This window comes from Mesocricetus auratus, unplaced genomic scaffold (assembly GCF_017639785.1).
Source record: "Mesocricetus auratus isolate SY011 unplaced genomic scaffold, BCM_Maur_2.0 Super-Scaffold_100007, whole genome shotgun sequence".
NCBI lineage: Eukaryota > Metazoa > Chordata > Mammalia > Rodentia > Cricetidae > Mesocricetus > Mesocricetus auratus.
The window spans coordinates 59,464,883-59,491,165 of record NW_024429191.1 but is presented as its reverse complement, the minus strand read 5'-3'; the positions used below and the strand labels follow the sequence as shown (position 1 = coordinate 59,491,165).

Below are 26,283 nucleotides of genomic sequence, written 5' to 3'. Positions count from 1 at the left end.
AGGGGGTCTATAACAAGAGAGCCTGAAGCTAGAGATGTAGTTCAGTGGTAGTACATCTGCTCAGCACTTAAAAAAAGTGAGGGTGGGGTGTGAGATCAGACATATAGACATACATGATGTCCCTGATGAGTATGATACGGCCCAGAGGAGCCCTCACCAGAGCCTAAACCATACTGTACGGACCTTCTGTCTCCAGAGCCATGGTATTCTCTCTATAAAGTAAACTGCCTCTGGTATTTTATTAAGGAACAGCTGGCAAAACACTTTCACTATTAAATATTATTGACGTCTTCAGTGTCCTTACTGATTCTTAGTCTACATTTTGTACACAGTATTGAGAAAGGTGTTGACAGCTGCACCATAGTTGTGGATTGTATTTCTCCTCTTGATACTCAGTTTTTATTTAATGCATTTTGAAACATAGCAATTGCTGCATGGCCCCTCTTGTCATTATGCACTTTTGATGAACCAATCCCTTTGTCATTAAGGGATTCACTTCTTTGTCCCCAATAATATCCCCTCTGCTCTAAAACTCTGTTGAGTATTCATGGAGTTCTTTTTGTGGGCGTCAACATGCTTTTATCCTTTTCTATCCTTCAGCTTTAATGGTTGCCTTATTTTACTTTATTTTAGTGTGGCCCCTGTATAATTAGATTTGTGGTAAGAAATTAAAACACCGATTTGTGAAGGTAAATCCATTTGTTAGAGCAAAATGGTTCACTTGTAGCCCTGGAGCTAAGGGACAACTTTGATCTTTGGCAAAATTTGCAAGTCCACAGTTTTCTAATCATCCTTTGCTGCTCCATAATCTCTGATTTCTCCTTCCTTGTGTGGAAGAGCTCACCTTCCCTGTGCCAGGGTTCCTGGTGCTTCCTGAAGTGAGTATCAGTGAGGTTTCTGGGGAGTTTTATGTTGCTGAGACAAGTTTTGAGGGAGGCATTGATGACAAATATCTGGTGTATTATACACAGAGGAACTCAACTGAAGGAATGAGGCCCCATCACAAGTAATAGGTTGCCACCCAACTGCATCAAGAATACCACTGTCTTGCCCTGTGACACCCAGTGAAGATGACCAGGGTGAATCTGGGGGTGATGCTGATGTGAACACTTCACAAATGCTGACTGAGGGGCTCCGTTGTTTTGTCTTGGCTCAGCAGCCTCCATGGAACATCTTTGATAGAATAATATCTAGGCACTTTGCAAAGCTCCACCACTAAAGTACCATCATTCTTGTCACCACCGACCTGTTTTGTGACAGTAACAAGAACCTTCTTAACTATGGGCTTGGTAGCTACATGCTTCCTCTTGTCCAGACCCCTCTAGAATACATGGCAGATATAGAATAACTGTCAGTTTCTCTAACCAAGACAGGGTTTTGGCTGCAGTGGAGTTTCCTCTCTTTTGGTTCTTAACCTTAGATTTGTTCTCCCCAGTTGTGCCTACCACACTAGCACCAGCCTTCCTGGCTTCCTTCTTTATGTCTAGTGTCTCTGCTTTTCTACCAGCCAACTTACAAGATGGAGAAGAATAATCACTGTATTTAAATTGCCCTTCTTGTGGACAGCACATAGTTGGATCTTGTTCTTCTGTGTGTATCTACGTGTCTGTGTATCTATGTAGGTGTGTCTGTCTCTCTCACTGTGTGTGTGTATCTCTGTGTGTGTAAATATGCATGCAGTTGTGTGCACAAGTACAAATAGAGGACAGAACTGGATGCAGGGGGTCTTTCTCTATACTTTACCTTTTGAGAACCTGGGTGGGGCTCTCTGATTTGGCTAGGATGAATGGTCAACAAGTCCCAGGATCCTTCTGTCTCCACCTCCCCAGTGCTGAGATATGCGCCACCACATCTACCTCTTATATATGAGTTCTAGGGATTAAGCTTATACCCTCACGTTCATATACCCAGCATCTTACAGAGCCAGCCATTTTCTGACCCATATTTGTTGATTTTATTTCTTAATGCTATCTCTTTGCTTTCTGTCTTTAGGAGCTTCTCTAGAACTTAGTTTCTTAGTCCTGGTGCTATTGGCATTGTAGCTAGGTAATTTTTTTCCTTTGGGGAACTGCCCTATGCAACTTACAATATATTTTTTGGTTTTTACAAGACAGGGTTTCTTTGTATTGTTTTGGAGGCTGTCAGTCCAGCCTGGCCTCGAACTCACAGAGATCCGCCTGTCTCTGCCTCCTGAGTGCTGGGATTAAAGGGCAACTTACAATATTTAACAGCAACCTGGATCCTCTCATTAAATACTAGTGTTGCTATTCCCCTAGATATGATGACGTGTAATGAGCATTCTTCCCACCAGCCTGGTCCCAGAGCCACGTCAGTCCCAAATGAACATGCAGGATGCTATATTAATTATGAAGTTGTTGGCCATTTGCTATGGTTTCTTGTTGGCTAACTCTGATTATTAACCCATAACTGCTAATCTGACTATTTCTATGTGGTCTTCTCTTACCAGAGAAAGGGTCCAGACCTCTTAATCCTCTCGCATCCTACATGGTGACTGACTGTGCCTCCGTTTCCCAGAATCCTCCACCTCTCCTAGTCCCACCTATCTTGCTTCCCTATTGGCCAACGGTGCTTTATTTAACAACCAATAAGACAAATATATAAGCAGAAGGACTTCCCCATCAATGAAGGTTCTTAGAACCATGGTTGGAAGACTTGTTTTGTTTTGCAGTATTGAGGATCAAACCCAGGTCCCTGTTTGTGCTAGACAAGCACTCTACCAATAAGTCATACCCCAAGCTCCAGACGCAGGGATTACAGATTTATCATATTTTATTCAAACAGACATGGCACTTTGTCTATACAGTAATGTTTAGTCTTTTGACATTGCAATATAATGTCATCTAAGAACATGTTGGATTCCTTTCATAACTATTCAGGGATGCCATTATATCTGGACAGTGTAAGATACTTCCTAGACCCATGCACATATAAGCAGCACTAAGTGGCTCAGTGGGAGATGGGAGAGAGGGAGAAATAGGAGTGAGTGCATGGAGTTGGGAGGGCAAGGTGGTGAGAGGAGAGTTAGAAGAAATAGGAGGTAGATTTGATCAAAACAGATTAAATGCATGTATGAAATTATATGGATGTATAAATTTTGTAACTCTAAAGGCATATTTTTATCCATCTTGCTCCATCAGACTGTTTAATTGATATGTGTTATCCATTTTTGTCGTTCTGGATATGCTCCATCAGACTGTTTAATTGATATGTGTTACCCATTTTTGTTGTTCTGGATATCAAACTCCCATCCTGATGTACGCAGGGAGAGGGCATCAACACTGAGTTGTATCCTTAGCCTTTCAATATCATCGTCACACCTGTTACCTCTCCATAAGCCATAAACTCCACCAGACATTATTGTTTGTACTTCTTAAACATAATTGCTTAAAGAGATTTTAAGAATAAGAAAAAAAAGTCTATCTGCTCGTGTACTCTTTATATAACTTCAAGTTTCCATCTGGTATCAATATATTTTCTGCTTAAGGGATTTATTTTAACATTTCATAAGGGAGCTGTCTTCGGATGATGACTTCTAGCATTTGTAGGTTTGAAAGAACAGCCTTAACTTCGCCTTTGTTTTTTGAACTCTGTTCAGTAGGTAGAGGATTCCAGGCTAACAGTTACTTTCTTTTGGCCTTTAAAGCTGTAGCTTTGCTGTCTTAGGACAGGTGTCATCTCTAAGGAGTCTCTTTCATGTTTGTCTTTGTTCTGAGGTATGCCTGCCTTCTACGACTCGGCTGACATGACTGTTTGGTCTGTTGATGCTGTCTTGCAGATCACTGGATAATTTGTCATCCTGCCTTTAAGGTCACTACATCTTTTCTTCTGAGCCACTAATTATACCCGATTTCTTGTCCAGGATATTTTTTCATCTCTAAAATGTTGCCCTGGGTCTTTTGATTTATTTATTTGCTTATTTATTTGTTTATTTAATTCTCTGTCTCTATCATGTTAGCACTTTCTTCTAGCATCTTACATAATTAGTTTGCAAGGGCTGCTTTAATAATCCTGTCTCCTAACCCATGTATTTAATGTTTGAGTCTGTTTCTACTGATGGGTTTTTCTCTTCATTCTGGGTCATAGGTCTTGATTTCTTTTGCATGCCTAATAATTTTACTTTGGAGGCCAGGGACTGTGTGAATTTTTCAGTGCACAATAAGGTTACTAAGAAACAACTTCTGTGCTTTCAAGGGTCCCTGTTCTACAGGCCGAATCTCACCCTCTTTCAGTTTCTCTAAAAGCCGCACGTGAGTGGAGCACTGTAGCCAGTCACTCCTATTCATTTGCATATGGCCAGTGGGTACATTGGAGTGATAACAGCTATTTACTAAGCTGAGATTGAAACCATGTGATAAAACCTAAAATGTTCCCTAACTGGCCTTTTATAGAGAATGCTTGCCAGCCCCTGCTTGAGATGACCGCCTTTTAAGTTTTGCCAGGTGGCTCCAGAACAGCCCTCACCTTTGGCAAGCTTTTTCCCACTATACCAATGTGTCTCTGAGGATGCCTGGATTACTTCTCAACACATTAGTCCACTATGGCAGATAGCAACACACAGGGCTTCCAGCCCCTGTGATCTCTAGGGAATTGTCTTACCCACAATGACCTCAGACACATGTCTGATCAGTGCTTCCCCATGATGAAGGAAAAACCTCCTCCAAATGTCACAAGCACATGCTCTCTCTCTGTCTCTCTCTCTGTCTCTGTCTCTATGTCTCTCTCTGTCTCTGTCTCTCTCTCTCTCTCCCTCCCTCCACTTTACCCCCCAACCTTTGACCATGTTGAGCTTTTGCTTTCTTCTCTCAACTCCAGGCCACCACTAGTTTCTACTGGGGTTCTCCTTCCCTCCACTACAGCTCAGAAACTCTCTCCTGGCATCAAGATGGCAGTCACAGGCTTGCCTCATTTGTTTCCCCTCTCACCATAAGCAAGATGCTGCATTGCCTGTTGCCCACTATCTAGAAACCATTCTAGGCTTCTTGTGTGCACCAAGCATTGTTTTATTGGGTGAGTTATCAGAGCTGGGTTTTCTGTTAGGAGCAGCCAGAAACTTCCCAACTGGCACAGGCACCCAGGAGAGTAAGGGACCAGCTTTGTGGAGGATGTACTGTCCCTCTGAACCCTGAGCAATATGTCCAGAAGGAGATAGTGGAACAAACAAACAATTTCCAAGGCCTGAAAAACACCAGGCTTCTGGAAGAAGGGTCCTTCTCAAAGCTTCAGGGTCTATTTTCGTGCATGCCAGTGGGCAGCATCTCAGATAAGGTGACCTCAGCATGATGTCCACATATGCATCTGTTATTGCATTATATCTTGTTGTTTTGATTTCAAAAGAGACTCTAGAGATTATGCCACAACAGGTTGATAATGGAATAAAGGAATACCGGGAGTTAATTCCTCCTGAGTTCTGCAGGGAAGGCTTCCATCTGGTGATAGCTACTTTGTTGACTTACATTAAACAGGTAGTAAGTTAATTCCTACAAACCCACCTACTGAGATACCAACCCCTGGAAGGTCAGTGTCCTCTATTTGAAAGAAGATTACCTCAATGTTGAACTAGAGAAAACCCAGAAGGATCCCAGGTTCTGAGGCCACTGCTTATGGTTGCTGGGGTTGGCAGTAGAGCTGGATGCTTGGAGTAAAGAGGTAAAATGCAGAGAGTGGTAAAAGATGGCAACTCAGGGCGAGACCTCTGGAGAGGGCTGGGACTTCAAGCTAAGAAGGGCCAGGCCCAGGCAGTTTGGAACAAATCAAAGGTCTGGATAACTAGATGTAGATTCTATATTCACATTTCAGAAGTCAGTTATAAGGAACACAGAGGACCAGGGTTTGCTATAGTTGGGAGCTGATGGTGTGTCATGAAAAAGGTTCCATTTGGAATGAATGCATGGGGCTTGGGCTAGAGCTGGTCCTGTTGTCTTAGATCTCCAATGGTAGCAGGTTCAGGAATTCATCCATTCCAGGCATGTGCTCTCACAGGCGGTATCTTGATGGATGCGTTCCAAAGAGAGAAATTTTACGATGGGTTTGTGGGAGGAGATGTCCTCCAGTGTTAACATGGCAGCTAATGATGCATTGAGCTTGAAGCAGGACACCTTGATTCCTGCCCTGTCCTGTCCTGTCTAGTGATCCATGTCATCTGGGCCACTAGACAGCCAGGTGTATATGAGCAAGTTGCTTTAAGTTCCTGAAACATTAGTTCCTCCTCAGAAGGAAAAGGTTTGAGCTGGGGACCTCTAGCACAGTAACTGTCTCCTTAACTTGGTGTCCTTCAGTGCAACAGTCGCCACACAGACATCCCATGATCGTGGGAAATTCTTACAATGGAGACATTATTATCTTAGTTTTGATGAGACAAATGAAGCCCAGCAAAAATAAATGATAGCTGGGCGTTGGTGGCTCACGCCTTTACTCCCAGCACTCGGGAGGCAGAGGCAGGCGGATCTCTGTGAGTTCGAGGCCAGGCTGGACCGACAGCCTCCAAAACAGAGAAACCCTGTCTCGTAAAAACCAATAAATAAATAAATAAATAAATAAATAAATAAATAAATAAATAATAAAGGATGGGCTCAGGTTTGCACAGCTACCAGCTGACCGAGCCAGTAATCTCAGACCAGTCTTGACTTTTAAGCCATGAGGCTACCTCTTACTTCTAGCCAATGATTGTAATTGACCCATCTATAGATATCTCCAATATAAATCTTGAACTCTCAGAGAAGCTTTGGAAGAATACACTAGGATGTGAATGGGACCCTATTTTTGCTGAACCCAGTGCTGCATTGAGAATCACTGATGGAAGACACGGTGACTTAGATATAATAAGCATATTTTCATTTGGATCCAACTCATTCTTATTTTGATATAAAAGCAGACACACTATCTCCAGTCTTTATTGAGTCAATGGCTTGAAATAACCTCAGCTACTGAGATCTTTGGAGGTCTCAACAGCTCAACAGTTAAGGTAAATCCATTTAGAATCAGTGTCCTTTCTCTAAAACTAAGAGCCCTCAAATTAAGCATTCTTTTCATGCATCAGTAATTCATTCCTGAGTCTGACTATTAATTATCGAAATGTTAAAGGTCTTTTATGTTTATGATACATGCCTGCATTCTGCAGGCTCATAATGAATTGTAATTTTTTTTCATTACAGCCCTTCATATTCATTGTTTGCACACTATTATATCTTAGCTGATAATTTATATAACATTTAGAAGTAATAAAACTGTTTTTTCATTAAAGCCACTCAGTGCTTCTAACTTTTCACTGAGGTTAATAAGAAAAAAAGTGTTTTTTAAAAGGGAGAAAATAAAGGTCCATTTCCTGGAAGCCAGCTAATTGGGAACTTAGAGTAGAGGACAAACTATACGAACCTCTGATCTTCATTTTGCCTCTTAACAAGACCATCGGCCATGTGGCCTTGAATGTTTTGGCTTCACCTACCTGGGCCTTATTTTCTTTCTCTGCAAAATGGGTTGAAGGAAGGAACAGATGTCTGGTGTTATGTGTGTGATGAATTATTGGAACAAACTGGGCACACTCAGGAATCAAATAAGGACATCACTCTTCTTTAAGAAAAAGTCAACAGGAAACTGTCACTGAGGTAACGATTATGCTACAAACCCTGGAGTTCAGAAGGGAATGAATTTATTGAGCTCCTCAGAATGGTAGCCTATCCTTGTGTCCCTCAGTCACGCCGTGAAGCCTGAACAGCCTGCAACTCCTCCATTTAAATACAATAGCGTCAGAGGAAAAAATGGCAGGTATCTCAGGGAGATAATTTCAAAATTGCCACCGTTTCGTCTGTTGCTGTCTATATTGATATCGTCTTGTCCATTATGATACAGAGAGAGGCTGTCTGAATCTCAAACATGCACTCGACACAGGCAGGGAAGAAAGTGAAGTACCAGAAAAGAACAAATTGAAATTATAATCAGCTAATTATATCCCCTCTTAATTGAGACGCTGATTTTCTTGACAGTGGATCAACCCAGCCTGGCATCTCCTGCCAGCCAGAGCTGGGAAAGTTTCTGGTCATGAAATAATAATAATAATAATAATAATAATAATAATAATAATAATAATAATAATAGAAACAAACAGCTTTCGGAGAGACTTCAGCATCCACGCAGTTTCCATTTGTTCCTTCTTTTGGTCCTTTATAAGAATGCTGTGAAGTCAGCAAAGGGACTCGGTGGCATGGAAGGGCTGGCAGGTGCCCAAGGGATGCTCTTGGCTTCAGCCCTGACCCCTCTGGCTCATGCAGCCTGCCTCCCTCCTCCCTCCTGCTGGCGCCTCCCTTCACCACCTGTACTGACTGCTTCTCCTCTCAGCCTCATTGCCCCGGGGCTATCATCAGATTATACCGCCACTGGTGACCTTCAAACGGTCCTTTCATTCCTGTTATTTGATCTACAACTGTTTGCTACAGTGTAGTCCCACGCCTATCCTTTGGACACTCAGAGCCCACCCTCTCACTGCTCTGCCTAGAATCCTCAGTTCCCGTCACACTTGGATGGAGCACCAGAAATATTAACAGCTTCTACCCAATCTGGCTGTCATCACCTTGTGGTCCCAGCTGCCACCATAGACCCATCACTCTGCATCAGCCAAGGGCACACCAGGGCTTCACCACCAACACCAGGAATAAGGGAAAAACCACAGTTCTAAACATCAGAGGGTCTAGTTTGCCCTTTGTTGCTGTGATTAAAAAAAAAAAAGCACTGACCAAAACCAACCTGGGGAGGAAAGGATCTGTTTGGCTTACAGGTTACAGTCCATCACCAAGGGAAGCCAAGACTGGTGCTCAAACTGGGAACCAGGGGACATGCTCCAGTGATGCCAACAGGCCAATCTGATGAAGGCAATTCCTCAATTTAGGTTCCCTCTTTCGAGGGGACTCTAGTTTATACCGAGTTGACAAAAACTTTCAAAGTTCCCAAATAACTGAGCGTGTTCTACCGCTTGAGTTTTCAGATACAAGCTTTCCCTACAACCCCCCTTACCTACTCCCTCCCACACCCCCACACCCCCAAAAAGCTGCCAAGGGCGTGACTGACTCCTGGCTTCAAAGATGGGGTGATGATGATGATGATGATGCAGGTAGAAAGTACAGGATGGAGACTTCAAATGAAAGAGATTCCCTTCACTCACATCATCAGCAAGCTGTGGTGGGTGCTGCTCACCAAGACACTCTCTTTGGAGCACACTGAGACCTGAGCACCCAGCATATGGGAGAGCAGAGAAGTCATACAGAATGTTCCTCCTACTTCCGGGGTGGTTCCGTGACTGTTTGGACCACACTTCCTCCCTTCCTGGGGAGGCCTAGTCACTTGTCTTGGAATGAAATGCCTGAGAGTGTTGTATTTGGGGTAGGTGCAATCTCATCACCCTATTATGGAAGGGTGTTCAGGAAGGGACTTTATCCAAGATGCAGAGTAGAATGTAGGAACCATGGACAGAATGACCACTGAACCCCAAGATAGGAAAACACTTCTAAGCCAACACCAAAGGCAAGGTCAGAAACGAAAGCCACAGTGAGCACTGGACAGAATGGTTGGGTGACTAGTGGCTTCCAGGGGGACAGGGTAATACAGGAATACACCCAGAACTTGTAGTAGGTTGTTATTACCCAGAAGTCAAACTACTATGTTCAGAGTTAATAAGATGCTCATCATGCAAGTATGAAGACATGAGTTCAGATCCCCAGCAGTCACACAAAAAGCCAGGCATAAACAGAATGTGTTTGTATCCCAGAACTGAGGAGATGGACACAGAAGGATTCTTGAGGCTCGCTGGCTGGCCAGCCTCACTAAATCTATGAGCTCCAGGTTCAGTGAGATACTGCTTCTAAGAAAATAAAGTAGGAGCTGGATGTGGTGGCACACACCTTTAATCCCAGCACTCAAGAGACAAAGACAAGCAGATCTCTGTGGGTTCAAGGCCAGCCTGATATACCTAGTGAGGTTCAGGCTAGTTAAAGCTAGATAGTGAGACATTGTCTCAAAGAAAAGACAGTGGAGAGGGAGGAAGACAGATAACTTCTAGCTCCCACATATGTGCATGCACACCTGTACACACACACACACATACATACATACATACACATGCATTCACATACATACATGCATACACACACATATGTTTTACAAATCTGCATGGTTACAAACCAGATACCCATGATGCCAGTTAGAATGAAAAGGCTGTTGAGGGAGAGGAATTAATTCTGCCACCATTGGTCCTGAGAACACCTTGGGCTCTATTCCACTTCCTGTGAGCTGCCTGCAGCACCTTATGTGGGACCCTCACACCTTATGGCCCAAGTTTCTTTCCCTTTAAAATTGCAATGATTCCCTACTTTGGATTTTTGCAAGGAGGAGGAGGATTTGAGATAATACATGTCTTAGCCCAGTTTCTGTCATGAGGTAGAGATACCAAAATAATGTGTGTACATACACACGTGCATGTGCACACATACATAAACTCAGTTCCTTTCCACTGCAGGAGGGCTCAGAAAAAGCAGGGGACACCTAAGAGGTTCTGACAGAGACAAGCTTGCCAGGTAGAGTGGGATGCGTTTCAAGAATAATATTGTGATTTCTGCCCAACTTTTCAGGAACCCATATGCTCACTGACTGACAGTAATTTTACAAAGCTAGACATGTCTCTGTTCTTTTTCTAGATATCTTTTTATTTATTTATTTCTAATGTAATAGTTATTTCATGCTACTTACAAAATGTCCTCCGACTGCCAGCAATGAAGGCACCAAAAATATCAGAGTGGGAAGTAAATGTGCCAAGAAACTGAAAGCAAGCCAGGGACTGGGTTCCTTCCATTTGAATGGAGCGAAGTCTTGCAGGTAGGAAAAAGCATGCTGAATGTACAGGGGAGGCAGCCAAGTGCAGAGGCACAGCTATACCCCACCCTTGCACACCTATACCCCACCCTTGCCACTGTTAATGGCAGTACGCATGGGCACATTGTTAATGACTTCATTGAGCTAGCCACTGATGAGTTTACATTTTCCATGCACTTGGAATTCTGACCAATGGTTGGAAAGATGGCTCTCTCCTGGGATAGGTTCCAGGATGGGGGAAAGCCTCAATGGTGTCTCAAGCATGGAAACTCTTGCAGTGACCCTGGGAACTGCTATAAGGAGGCTGAAGTGACACAGAGCTGTTTGAGTGTACACACACACACACACACACACACACACACACACACACACACACCCCTACCTGCTGGGCTGGGAACATCAGGGACATGATACCCTACATCAGGTCACTCTAACTCTATTTCTCCATCACAAGCCCTCATGATGGACTCCATGTCTTCCTTTCTGATCTCAGGGTTCAGTCCAAATGACACTATCCTTACAACTGGATTGCAGGACCCCAAGGGTAAAAAAAACCCTATATGGTCTTATTTCCTATGCTATTCAGGTGTCTAGCGTAGGGCTTGATGAATATTAGGTGCTCAATAAACATCTGTTACTGAATAATAAACCATCCATCTTTACCATTTATTGTGTTTCATTGCCCCTGAAGGCTCCCATGTCATCCAGTACTTCATGGCCTCCTGCTTTATATCACAGTCATTATGTGTCTGTCTCTCCATCTGATGTGAAGGGTCTTCTTTTTAATCTGTTTGTATTACAATCTCACTATGTAATTCAACATGGTCTTGAGCCTACAATTCCCCTGCCCCAAATTAAGAAAAAAATGTATCATGTACATGCTTTGAAATATGTATACATCAGGGGATAAATTAACATAATCATTTCTTTAGATACTGTATATATGTATGTGTGTGTATAACATTTAAAATCTACTCTCAGCAGTTTTAAAGTATTCAACAAATTGTCATTAACTATAACATAGGGATTCTCCACCTTGAGTCCATGGACAAGTTTTAGGGGAAGCCAGGAGACTCTTGACTTACCCAGACTGTAATAATGAAGTTTGTCCCGTGTGTGTACCCAACAAACACAGGCACACATATGCATGAGTTCCTAGGTTTCTTTTTCTGGAGAGAGGGTCCCTGGCACTGAGGATATCACATCCAGCGCAAGGCCAGGAATAGACAGCTTTGTGGAGGCCTATCCTTTCATCCTAGCACACAGTATCTAGTGCACAGCTGGGCTCAAGACATGTCCATTGAGAGAGAGAAAGAATAAGCAGAGGTATTTGCATTGATCCCCACTATTTCCAGATTTCCAGACACCAATATGGCTAACTAACAGCCAGTGAGAGATTCTGGCACCTCAGAGCCAGGCATTCAAGTAGACAAGTTTCTGTATTGTTTATCTCATACCAGGACGGCGATCAATGAGACATCAACCATAACTCTGCGAGCCGGAAACAGAATGCTTATCATGAATCCCAGCCAGGGACCCGGGTTCAGCTTACGCTCCTGGTGTCACTTTAATTTTCTGAGCTGGAGGTCCCTTTATCTGATGGCAACTCTCCTGTCTAGGACCATTTTTTCTTTTTCCTTTGTCCAAAGCCACGCTCACGCCCCTCAAGATGTCCATTCTCCTTTCCCATTTCCTTTACTCATACCCTTATTTGGTAAGTGCCGCTTTAACATGGTCTGAGGAGGAAGGGTACCTGGAAGACTGTGGACATGACCCACCAGATCCCCCTTGGTTTGTAGTACATCGGATACTTTAAGCAAGTCAAAGGATAGTGGAGCACAGAAAATCCCTATACAAAATCGAGCCTCTCTCCGGAACTCTGACTCAAGGCAGCCACTGAAGAGAGTCCCTCTATCCCAAGCTGAGCTGTATCATTATTCCAGAGAAATTTTAGGATAGACAAAGTGTACATTACTAGGTATTCCACTCATGAAAAAAGTCAGTGAGTTTCAGAGCTGGCCCCATCAGACACATGCTTCAGGATGTGATATAGACTTGCCTGCCATACCTTCCATGAACCTTGGCAGTGAACCGGGCTGGGCACATGCTTACCCCTGCTTGTCAATCATTCTTCAGAGTGCCAAAGTTGAAACAGTCAGACAGAGGGCTCTTGAAGGGACAATATTAGTTCATGGAAAGAGTGTCAAGGCTGTGTTCCTCACTTGTGTGTTTAGGATATTTCCTCATCTGTCTATGTCCCTGAACTGTCGTGAAAATGAAATGAGGTAATTTGTTTGCTCACAGACACTCAAGGTGCTTTTTATTGAGTGCCTACTTGTGTAGTAGGTCCTGGAGGTCAAAAAGGAAATATTCTCCCTGCCCAAAAAGTACTGGCAGCTAAGTAGGGAAGACAAGTGCTGGGTCTTGAAGCAGCATGGAAAGCCCATCTCGCCAGTCTACCTACCAGGGGAAGAACTTGGGTCTGAAGGATGAATGCATGTTAACTAGACAAGGGGAGACACAGTGCATTCTGGGAAAGGAGCCCCATCCATGCAAAGGCCAGGGGCTACAGTGATGGCATCTTTCTTGGAATTCTAGATTGTAGTTGAAGAGGCAGAGAGAGGCAAATGGAGAGGGAATAAGGACTGGGCCACAAAAGAGCGGTGACAGATGGGCCATCCCCAGAAAGCACTGAGGAAGGGTTAGACAGGAGCATGGCCAACTCGGATTGCTCCTAGAAATGCCGCTCTGGGCTGCAAGGCAGACACACTGGACAAGCAAGCCTGAGAAGACCAGGGCTGAAAGCGAGCCAAGGGCAGTGTCCTGAGAAGATGGAGGACAGGAAGGGTGGAAGGACAATGGCCAGAAGGAAAAGGAACAAAGTGACCCCACAAATACAGATGCACAGAAGACAGCAGGGATCCTGTTTGGAGGGAGGATGGAAAAGGCTGTGCTCACTCAGAAGTGTCCTCTTTAACAACTGAAGCTTATCAACAAGCCAGAGCTCCACATGCTGGGATAGGGGGAGGGGGCAGGGATGGCGGCAGGACAGGCCTATTCCCCTTATCTATAAATTCTTATCTTTCTCTATAGCTTTAAAAATACAAAATAACTAAATACCAGTAACGTGAATGGAAGTGCTCTTAAAAATGAAGTGATTGGAACCCAGATTGATTTTTGGGCTCCGGAAGACATGAGGTCCTATAGGGTTTGCCTTTTGGAAACAGTTACCCAGGGAAAGAGTCAAGAAAGCCCCTAAAGAGGCAGATTGAGTCATGTGTGGCTGCAGATGCCCTTTACACTCAGAAGGCTGAAGTAGGAGAACAGCTGGGAGGTTAAGACAACATGGGGTCAATAGTAAAAGCCTATCTAAAAAGGAGGTACCGAGATGACTCAGCAAGTTAAGAGCCTGAGTTGAGATCCCCAACACCCATGTAAAAAACAAGGCATGGTGGCATGTGTTTATAACCCTAGCACAGGAGGAGTAGAGACTGGCACATGACCGAAGTTCACAGTCCTAGAGTCTTAGTCAGTGAGCTCTGGATTCTGATCGAGAGAGAGAGAGAGAGAGAGAGAGAGAGAGACAGAGACAGAGACAGAGACAGAGACAGAGACAGAGACAGAGAGACAGAGAGACAGAGACAGACAGAGACGGAGAGACAGACAGAGAGACAGAGACAGAGAGACAGAGAGAGACAGAAAGGAAGGAAGGGAAAGAAAGAAAGAGAAAGAGAGAGGAAGGAAGGCAGGGAGAAAGAAAGAAAGAAGGAAAGAAAGTAAGAAAAGATTAGGTGGAGAATGACTGAAGAAGAACACACACACACACACACACACACACACACACACCACAAAACCAAAAGATAAGAAGAAAAACATTTCAGACCACGTCAGACTTGAGATTGAAAACTGTACAAAAACATCAATGTCAGAGAGAAAATTTTGCAAGAAAAATGCCTAATCAGTAGGGATTTAATGGGCCACTTTAGCAGTACAAGAAGAAGTGTTGATATTCTATGCCGGCTATTTTACAATCACCAGAGTACTTAGCTTCATGTAAGCCATCTCGTACTCATTAGAAATAAGGGTAATTTTATTCATTGGAAAGAATGCTCCAATTTATAGCATCGTAATTGCTCGGGTTATACATTTTGATAGAGAAAGCTCCATGTTTGGCAGGGGTTGGAGATGACCAAATGGGAGACTCAGCTATTGTGACCAAGACCTCAGGGTCAGTATGACATTTGGGGACGATTTCAACCAAACATGGCTGGGTCATGCTGTGGTAACAAACACCTGTCTTAATTTGTTTTAAAACACTGTAGCAGAATACCATAGCCTGGATTAATTAGTAATAAACACAGAATTCTTTGACTAATAGTTTTAGAATCCAGGATCAAGGACCAACAGATGACCAAGGGATTTTGTGCTTTATCATCTTATGGGTGATAAGTGGAAGTCTGAGAGAAGGAGTGTAATAATAAATGAGAGAGAAAGAAAGGAAAGGGGAGAGACCTAAGAGAGAGAGAGAGAGAACCTAGATCATCAATCAGTCTATCCATGATGGAGGACCACATGTGCCTTAAACACTTTCCATTGGAGGTTAAGCTTCTGCTATCATTAGAATATAAAGTGTATCCCATAGGTTTATGTGTCCCCAGAAGGTGACGCTGTTTTATAAAGTAATCGAGGTGGAGCCTCCCTGAAAGGTCAGTGGGTATGGGCCTTGAGGTTTACAAGCTGGCCTCACTTTCTATCTGCACCCTACCTCATCCATGTGGACTCAGTATAGCCAGCTATCCCCTACTTCTGTTGCTATGCCTCCCCCACCATAGGGGACTATATTCCTTCAAAGTGTAAGCCAAAAAGAACCCTTTCTTAAGTTGCTTTTTCTTAGGTATTTGGTCACAGACACATGAAAAATAACTGATACAACTTCCAATGCACTTTTGTGGGTGAGCACCTTTAAGCCATAGCACTTGAAAACAACTAAAACATGGGATTAAATAACATATCAGATTTGTGGGTCTAGAATACTGAGAGGTTTGAGCTAAGGGATCACTGGACACCATAGGTTTTGATAAGATTTCCCAGGTTAGAGTAAATACTAATATTCATTAGCTGCTAGAAAGCTAGAGCAATGCCCAGAACTTGGTTGTCTGATTCCTGGTACCATCTCGCTGACCCTCAGCCTGCAGAGGTGATGTTCCAAAGTACCACTCATTCAGTTGTGTTGGACGGTCATACACCTGGAGGAAGCCTATGGAGCAGAAGTTAGACCAAAGTCAAGTAGATGGAGACTCCCCAAGGTGCAATGTGTGGAGTGGAGTCCTCCATCGCCAGCAAAGGTAGAGAAGAGGACTAGAGAGATGTCTCAATAGATAACGTGATAGCTTGAAAAGCTCAAGACCTGGGCTTGGCTCCACAGCACCAATGTAAAAATCTGGATTCAACAGTATGAATCTCTAAACCTTGCTCTGTAGGATGGAGACAACCAGATCTGGAGGGTTTGCTTGTCCACCAGCTTGGTCAAAATGTCAGTGAAAGCCCTGCCTCAAAAAACTAAATAAATAAAGTGACGAATGATAGAGAATGGCACCAATGTCAACTACTGGCCTTCATACCTGCATGCACAGGTGAGCACACCTCCATATACATGTACACAGAAACAGACACACACACACACACAGAGACAGACAGACAGAGAGACAGACAGAGAGAGACAGAGAGAGAGAGAGAGAGAGAGAGAGAGAGAGAGAGAGAGAGAGAGAGAGAGAGAGAGAGAGAGAACCTTTACTGTGGATGTTGTAGGGTGGTATCTTTACCATTGTCTTGTAAGATCTTATTACAGCAAATGCCCACACTCTGTTCCTGTGCCCCCAGCAGCTCTTGGTACCCCTCCTTGTGCTTCATCAGGAAACATGGGGCTTCCTGGTGCACATGGAAAGGAGCTGCCCAGGCATCTGGTTGACTGTCTCAGTGATGAGCACATGCAGAGGAGGGACAATGCTGTGGAAACAAGGTAGGGAGGACTGTGGGCTTCCTCCTGGCTGTAATTCAGAGCTGTTCTAGAGGACTTGAGGTTGGTTGCTTTTTCCCATTCATCCCTTCTACTTCCTCTGACCTTGCATTGCCCATCTCCCAGTCAAATAGTTAATGATCTGTTTTAAAAATGACAATGGGAAACCATTTCCCACCCGAAGGGATGTTAGAGGTGACTCTTTTTCTAACATAAGTCATCACTGATGGGTTTCTGAGATCTAAACTTTTGAGTATTGAAACTTTCTGAATCAGAGTTCCGCCCTTTAGATTGCCCTGCTGGGCACTGCACTGTAAAGGATTTTCAGGCGAATAGAACTGGAAGGAAAATAGATCTCTGTGGATGACTTAAATGTACCTGGTTTCCTTGAAGGGGGTCCTGCCTCTCCTCGTAATGACCAGGCTGGTTTCCAGCATGGCCGGAATACAGTGCCTGCTGTCAGATCTACCTTATTAGAATCCAGAATGCTCTCTCTCCTCTTTTATTTATAGGCCAGGACACAAGTCATCCAAAAGGGTCCTGGGTATTTTGTGGTTAAGAAGGGCACAGAAAGGTCTACTGAGGTCTACTGGGGGCTGTAGAAAATGCCATTATTCATGTCATTACAGTGGGGTCTGGATGAGGACTATGGTTACCCGAGGAAACAGCAAGGACAAGAAATGTGTTCTGGGACCAGGAGAGGGTAAGAGAAGGCAGAACAGACATCCTTCCCCTAAACTCCTCTGCTGTGAAAGAATGAAATCACAAACCACCCAGAAGGGCACCACAACATCCAGGCTCCCTGAACTCACACTTTAATTTAAAGATCGCTAGGTAACCCAGGGTCCCCCGTGTGCCTCCACGTGGTATTTTGTAAAGAGGGGAGATTTAAGAGCAGGCAGCCTTGGGTTTGAAGCCTACCTCTCCTGATTTGTTGTGTTATTCTGGGAATATTACACAACATTTCTAGGCTCCCACCTTTGTGAGCATAAGAGCTGAATTTTTGTGAGGACGTAAGAGGGAGATGCTGAGCTAAGTGGCTTGCAAGCTTTAGCTGGGTGCATATTCACAACATGTCTCAACATATAGTCAAACATTTTCCCTATTTCATCATTTTGACCAAAATATCCATGCACCAAGAAAAGGAGCTAAAAGAGAAGACATAGCCAGAATGGATATCCCTTTGAGCCCAGGTAGAGATAGGGTGTAGACATTCCTAGCAGAAATGGAAGAGATCGTTCTGACTTTGGCAAAGAAAGGATGAAATGCATTTGTACAACTGTCACTATTCACGCTCCTGGCACATTGTCCGCTGTCCATGCTAGGTATACTGCAAGTTTTACAAGGCTGGAAACTTTTTTTTGTCTCTGAATCTTCAAGACTTTATGCAATACCTGGCATGTGTCTGATGCTCAAGAATGGAAGCAAAACAGATGAATAAATGAACACATGCATTATCACACTTGATAAGCAATGTCTAAGACCTCTGCTGGCTCCAGAATTCTAGTCCTCAACTCAGCATCTATATCCTTTCACTTGTCTGTGATTTCCTGTTCCGTAGAATAACAATGGCATTAGAATGAATGCTGTCTAAAAAATCAGTAGCCCTACTATATACAGACAATAAATGGACTGAGAAAGAAATCCCTTTACATCACCCTTTACAATTGCCACAAACAACATAAAATACCTTGGGGTAATGCTAACCAAACAAATGAAAGACCTGTATAACAAGAACTTTAAGTCTTTAAAGAAAGGAATTAAAGAAGACACCAGTAAATGGAAAGATCTCCCAAATCTTGGATATGTAGGATCAACGTAGTAAAAATGGTAATTTTGCCAAAAGCAACCTACAGATTCAATGCAGTCCCCATCAAAATCCCAGCACAATTCTTCACAGATCTTTAAAGAACTCAACTTTATATGGAAAAACAAAAGACCCAGGACAGCCAAAACAACCCTGTGCAATAAAGGAACATCCGGAAGCATCACCATCCCTGACTTCAAGCTCTATTATAGAGCTATAGTCCTGAAAACAGCTTGGTATTGGCACAAATATGGACAGATAAACCAATGGAATCAAATTGAAAGCCCTGATATGGACCCATACACATACGAACACCTGATTTTTTACAAAGAAGCTAAAATTATACAATGGAAAAAAGAAAGCATCTTCAATAAATGGTGCTGGCATAACTGGATGATGGCATGCAGAAGACTGCAGATAGATCCTTATCTATCTTATCTATCGCCATGCACAAAATTTAAGTCCAAATGGATCAAAGATCTCAACATAAATCCAGTCACACTGAACCTTTTAGAAGAGAAAGTAGGAGGTACCCTCAAACAAATTGGTACAGAAGACTTCTTCCTGAACATAATACCAGTAGCACAGACACTGAGATCGATAATTAATAAATGGGACCTCCTGAAACTGAGAAGTTTCTGTAAGACAAAGGACATAGTCAAGACAAAACAGCAGCACATAGAATTGGAAAAGATATTCACCAAGCCCACATCTGACAGAGGGCTGATTTCCAAAGTATACAAAGAACTCAAGAAACTAGTCACCAAAACACCAAATAATCCAATTAGAAAATGGGGTACAAAACAAAAAAGAGAATCCTCAATAGAGGAATCTAAAATGGTTGAAAGACACATAAGTGCTCAACATTGTTAGCCAGTAGGGAAATGCAAATCAAAACAACCCTGAGATATCATCTTGCTGTCAGACTGGCTAAAATCAAATACACCAATGACAGCTTATGCTGGAGAGGATGTGGAGAAAGGGAAACACTCCTCCACTGATGGTGGGAGTTCAGACTCATACAGCCACTTTGGAAATCAGTATGGAGATTCCTGAGGAAAATGGGAATCAGTCTACCACAAGATCCAGCAATTCCACTCTTAGGCATGTAGTCAAAAGATGCACATTCATACAAGGACATCTGTTCAACTATGTTCATAGTAGCATTATTTGTAATAGCCAGAACCTGGAAGCAACCTAGATGCTCCTCAGCTGAAAAATGGATAAAGAAAATGTGGTACATTTACACAATGGAGTACTACTCATTGGACAAAAAAAAATGGAATCTTGAAATTCAAAGGCAAATGGATGGACTTAGAAGAAACCATCCTGAGTGAGGTAACCCAGTCACAAAAAGAAAAACATGGTATGTACTCACTCATATATGGATTTTAGACATAGAGCAAAGGAGTACCAGCCTACAACCCACACCTCCAGAGAAGCTAGGAAACAAGGAGGACCCGAAGAGAAGGGGAAAGGGACAGATCTCCTGAGCTAATTGGGAGCAAGGGGGAGGGGGAAGGGAGTTAGGAGAAAGAGATGGGGAGAAGAGGAAGGGAGGGGAAGACATGAGGGAAAAGGAAGATTGAGTCAGTGGAGAAATAAAGGAGAGCAAGAAAAGAGATACCATAATAGAGGGAGCCATTATAGGTTTAAAGAGAAATCTGGCTCTAGGGAAATGTCCAGAGATCTATAAGGATGACCTCAACTACAATCTAAGCAATAGTGGAGAGACTACCTTAAATGCCCTTCCCCTTTAATGAGATTGATGACTACCTTATATGCCATCCTAGAGCCTTCATCCAGTAGATGATGGAAGCAGAAGAAGACACTCACATTAAACACTGAGCTGAACTGGAATCCAGTTGCAGAGAGGGAGGACTGATGAGCAAAGGAGTAAGACCAGGCTGGAGAAACCCACAGAAACAGCTGACCTGAACAAGAGGGGGCTCATGGATCCCAGACTGATAGCTGGGAAGCCAGCATAGGACTGAGCCAGACCCCCTGAAGTTTGGAGGTCTGGGCAATCTATGGGGCCTCTGGTAGTAGATCAGTATTTATCCCCAGTACACTAATGGACTTCGGGAGACAACTCCACATAGAGGGATATTCTCTCAGCCTAGACACATGGGGGAGGGTCTAGGCTCTGGTCCCAATGATATGACAGACTTTGAAGATCCTCCATGGAAGGCCTCACCTTCCTTGGGGAGCAAAAAGGAGATGGGATGGGGATCTGTGAGGGGCAGGGGAGGAGGGGAGGGAGAGGGAACTGGGATTGACATGTAAAGTAAGCTTGTTTCAAATTTAAATTTAAAAAAGGAAAAAATAAAGATTCTCAAAGAGTGGTGGTTTTATTTCATTAGTTCTCTGAGAATCTCATACAATGTATTTTTATTATATACATGTTCTTCCCCTAACTCCTCTCAGATCAACCTGCTTCCCTACCTACCAAGTATTGGTTCTTGTTTGTTTGCTTGCTATTAATTCATAAAAGTCCAATTTGTGTACCCCATAGTCTCTTGAGTCTGTGGCCATGCAATTGTGCATTATCAACCTATCATAGCCTATATCCTTAAACAGAACTGACTTTCCCTCTCTCAGCAGCTATCAATTGCCAACAGCTTTTCAAATAGGGGTAGGACTTAGTGCCCACCTCTCCTCTCCATACTGACATGGTGTCTGGCTTGAATTTGTGCAGGTATTGTGCATGTTATCACAAACAATGTTGAATTGTCCTATTCTGTCCAGAAAACATTATTTCCTTGTAGTCACTTACCACCTCCAGTTCTTATTCTCTAGTTATTCACTCTTCAGCAATGATCCCTGGGCCTTGGGGGATAAAATGTTATATAAATGTCACATTTAGGACATCTCATTTCACAATCTCTCATTCCCTTCTCCTTAACCAGCTATGGGTCTCTGTGTTGATGTCTATATACTGCAAACAAAAGTTACTCTCACGAGGGTTGAGAGATGCACTAATCTATGGGTATAATAATGCGTTTTTAGTAGTTAGTTTAATTTCATGCCCACTTAGCAGAATAATAGTGTCAAGTTCTCTCCTAGAGTCTATGACCTGTCTAGTCTCAGATTCTTGGCCCTAATGACAGTGCCAGTTATGGGTTTCATCTTGTGGAACAGGCTTTAAATCCAATCATAAAGTGTTTGGTTACTCCCCTGACATTCATGCCACTATTGCACCAATAGGCGTAGCAAGCCAGTTATTAATGAAGTGCACACATTTCACAGCTAAGGTTGATGATTACTTTTTTCCTCCATTAGCATGCATAGCATGTTACCTGGGCTCTTTCCTGCCACCCTCCTGGGTCCCGCTGCCCCTTCAATCCCCAAATAAGCACACAAAACTTATATTAATTATAAAGCTGTTGGCCATTTTCTATGGCTTCTTATTGGCTATCTCTGACTAAATTATTAACCTGTAACTACTAATCTAAGTATTTCCACATGGTCTTCTCTTACTGGAGAAAGGTCCAAGGACCTCTTACTCCTCTGGCGTCCTACATCTCATCTGCTCAGTATCTCCACAGAGAAGAGGAAAGAGAGAGAAGAGAGTGATTTCCTGTTTATCCCTGCTTATAGTATGATTCTGCCCAGCTACATCACTTCCTGCTTGGTCAATAGGCCAATCAGTGTTTCATTCATTAACCAATAAGAGAAACATATACATAGAAGGACATTCCCCATCAATAGCACCTTCCAGCACCAAGAAAGCTAGCTAATGGGGATAAATCATACAAGTCAGTACCAGTCTTATTTCTCCATGTTCTATGACTCAAGTTGTAATGTCTTCAACTATAGGGTCTTATCATCAAATTCTGGAGGGCACATAATAGTGATGGCAATATTCTATAATGTTTGTTGGTCTATGGGAGTCCCATTTGTCAACAATTCCTGGTACTGGGACCTTTATTTGTTAGTGTAAGGTATCTAATAGGGGCATTGTCACTCCATTATCAGGAAACATCATTTAAAATCTTTTTATATGTGTATGTATATATTTTAGTAAGCTTCTTCAGAAGTAGGTTTCCATATGACTTTTTAAAAAATGTCTTTAGTTTTAGTTATTCCTCCCTATATTACTTCCTCTACTCTGCCTTCCCATCCCCCACCCCATTTAACCCTTCCTGCTCCATTATTTCTTTTTTACCCTTTCATATAACTGTGTTCTATCTCCCTTTCCTTAACCACCCCCACCACCATACCCCCTTACTAATTCCCAGACCTTTATGGATATTTCAAATGTAGCATACTTATCTGAGTATCAAGGCTGACATCCACAAATCGGATAAAACATCATCCAGGGACTAGTAGCTTTTGACATCTGCACATGTTGGCCAGCGTGAGCAGTCATACAGCCACTGGATGTCTTCCTTTTTGATCAGCAGACAACACAGGTTTGGTCAGGACAGGTGGAAAAGGGCACAGAGGATGTGACTATCCAGTGGTAATGCCACAATGCACACCAGCCAGCACTGTCTTAGTTCCTGCTGTGTGCACAGCCCAGCTCAGAACCGTGAAGCGCTCAAGGACAACTAAAGCTCTATGAGGTGCATTTAGGATCTGTCTCAGGAGAGATTCAACCCACCATGTTCTGTGTTTTTACAGACAAAAATGCTAGCATCTAGCTGAAGGTGAGAGCAGTCCTGGAAGAGACGGTATTTGAAGGGACCTGGAGGGTGGTTTGCATTTGAGCAAGCAGAGTTTGAGGAAGCCATGTTTGGCAAAGATATTTGAGGTTAAACATGGATCAGAAGGTACATGTCTGAAGGCAGGAGAGATGCATCAGTGACTAAGACCACTTATGGCTCTTGTAGAGGATCCAGGTTCAGTTCCCAGCATCCATGTGGCCTCTAACAACTGGCTGTAAACTTAATTCCAGAGGATCTGATGCCTCCAGGTGTGTTGAATATGCTGCACAGAGACGTGGAGACAAAAACTCTAGTACATGAAATAAGAATAAGTAAATCATTTTTAAGAAAGGAAGAAAGTAAGTTCATGCCTTGGAAGTAGCTTCACTGAGCATAGCTTACAGGTCCAGTCCAAGGCACCATTGGGTAAGGCCTTGAATGACAGAATATGGATTTGTTATAGTAGATAATAGAGAGATAGTGAAAGTTTGTGAGCAAAGAGGTGACAACACAGTGACCTTTGGAAAAATCCCTTTAGCATCATGGGTAGAATTATTTGCAGAAGAGACAAAGAAAGCAGAGATATGGGTTAAGGCATTGTCTCATTGGTAAAAGGCTTGCAATACAGCTTGAGAACCTAGGCTTGATTCTCAGTACCCATGTAATAAATCCTGCATATTAGTGTATACCTATAGCCTTGCTGACCAGTCAGTGTAGCCAAATCAGTGAGTTCCAGGTTTAGCTAGAGACCCTGTATCCACAAAGAAGATAGAGAGTAATTGCAAAAGACATAGGACATGAATGTATGGCCTCCACATGCACAGGCACACATGTGCATGCACACACACACACACACACACACACACACATGAATATGTATATACATATATACGAACTAAAAAAAGCTAAATAAGAAAATAGAGATGGTAACCAGAGGATTATATGACAAAGGTCCAGGTAAAAATGAGAAGGATCTTATGTGGAGTGATAGCAATTGTCCTAAGAAGCTAGCTGCAAACCCCAAGGTATCATGGGAGTGAATCCCCTATGATATGGTGCATGACTGCACAGAGTTTGAGAGTGGCCTCTCACTTGCCTCTACTACTGTGGTCTTATCCAATTTTCCACTTGACTGGTGGAAAGATGTATGCATGAGGTAGAGGCTAATGAAGGAGTGCAGATGACAAGGGCAACATGGGACTGTCATGTGCTGGTCTGATACTTCATCTTCAAACAAGTCTGGATCACACGCTTAGTCAATGCACACCTACTACAGGAAGTGCCTTTACTGCACTGTCTCATGGAATCATCCTAGTGTGCCTACGAGTCAGGCATTGCTATCCTTTCCAGCTATAGGGGACTGTGAGTCTATGATCCTGTACTTCTAGTCTGTTTACCAAATGATGCTTTTTTTCATCAGATAAAGTTAAAATTCTGCCTCTCATTTGAGCCTTTCAGTGGAAACAAACACAACATTCTCATTTCTAATTGTAGCTCAATTTGATGTTCTCTGATGAGTTGTAGAGACCCATTCTACAAAGCCAGCTTCTACATGTCAGTGCTCTGCTCCCACTACAGGGTTGTGTGTAGGGGTATGTGTGTAGGGGTGCTCCATTTGTTCAAATTCTGTACTTTACCTTCTTCTGCACTCATTGGATTCCCACAGCCCATTTCCTTCAGTTATTGCACAAATGACACCAAGGAGGTGGGCATTATTGGAAATGCTATGGGAATGTGGCCTGTTTTCCCCTACTTTTAAGGCAGGAGAAGAGGGGTTCCAAAATTATGAAAGGGGTGGGTTCAAGAACTTCTTAATTTCCCTAGCTAAACTCCTGACTCTTCAGGACCCCCATAGCACTTGGTCAGAACTGACCTTTGAAACATGTCTTTCAACTTCCTGTTCATTATCTACGTCTGTGGAGTATTCCCACCTCTAGACTGAACTTCTGAGAGCAGAAAAGAGAGGGAGGGAAGTGAAACTTCAGATGCACCTATTATGTATCAGGGCATATGCTGGTAACATGAAAACTGGTCATTAGTTTGTTTATTTAATCCTTGGAACATCCTGGAAAGGAAAGGAACTATGCCAGTTTTCCAGATGAGGATATCAAAGATTTGAACAGTTGAGTCAGTTCAGGAAAGTTTTTATATAAAGGGTCACTATAAATTACAATACGTAACAATTACTACAGAGCTTTTTGTTCAAGGTCTTATCGTCTACAATTTGATGGTCTAGGCTGCATCTGGAAGGTATCATAACTGCCTAATCTCTCAAGGTGTCACAGCTCTCATGGTAGAAACAAGGAAAGTGTTCCAACAGTGTGAAGTTCTTTAAGGCTTCCTTTATGTCCCTGGCCTTGCCATATTTCCACATGGTGCTTGGAATAGCTCAATTTGCCTCCAGCAAGTAATTATTGAGAGAATGGCTGATTAGATAGATGGGTAGATGAATGAATGTCAACTTAAAAAAACTAACCTGAAGGGGATCTTCAATGGTTAAGTCTTTAATTGAAAAGGTAAATCTCTCAATGGTGTGTGTGTGTGTTTGTGTGGGGGGGGGATAGAACCCAGCTCATGAATACTAGGTAAGCATCCTACCACTAAACCACATATCTAGTCCCTCATCTTTGCTCCTCCTTTCCAAACGTAGATGAGGATTGTAGCAACAGAACCTAACAGAGACAGTTTTGCCATTCTCACTAACACTAGGCCAGAGTGACCTGATAACCCAGGAACCTGTAAAAGAACACACACACACACACACACACACACACACACACACACACACACACACACACACACACACACCTCTACATCAGCCAGATGCTTAGAAGCCCCTGAACAAAGCTGCGCCATTGTGTGTATGGCTGTCTCAGACCTCAGTTCTTTCTTGTACGTGTTGAGACTTTTGAACCAGGCTGAGTCTAAGACCCACA

General features: G+C 43.0%; 1 protein-coding gene and 1 pseudogene across 3 annotated transcripts in view; one reads left to right on the top strand and one right to left on the bottom strand.

Annotated features, from left to right (window-relative positions):
- Asic2 (acid sensing ion channel subunit 2) overlaps positions 1-26,283 on the top strand; it is a 1,047,597-nt gene that overhangs the window by 868,729 nt on the left and 152,585 nt on the right. The gene's annotated exons all lie outside the window — the stretch shown is intronic.
- LOC110342193 lies at positions 718-16,785 on the bottom strand (annotated as a pseudogene).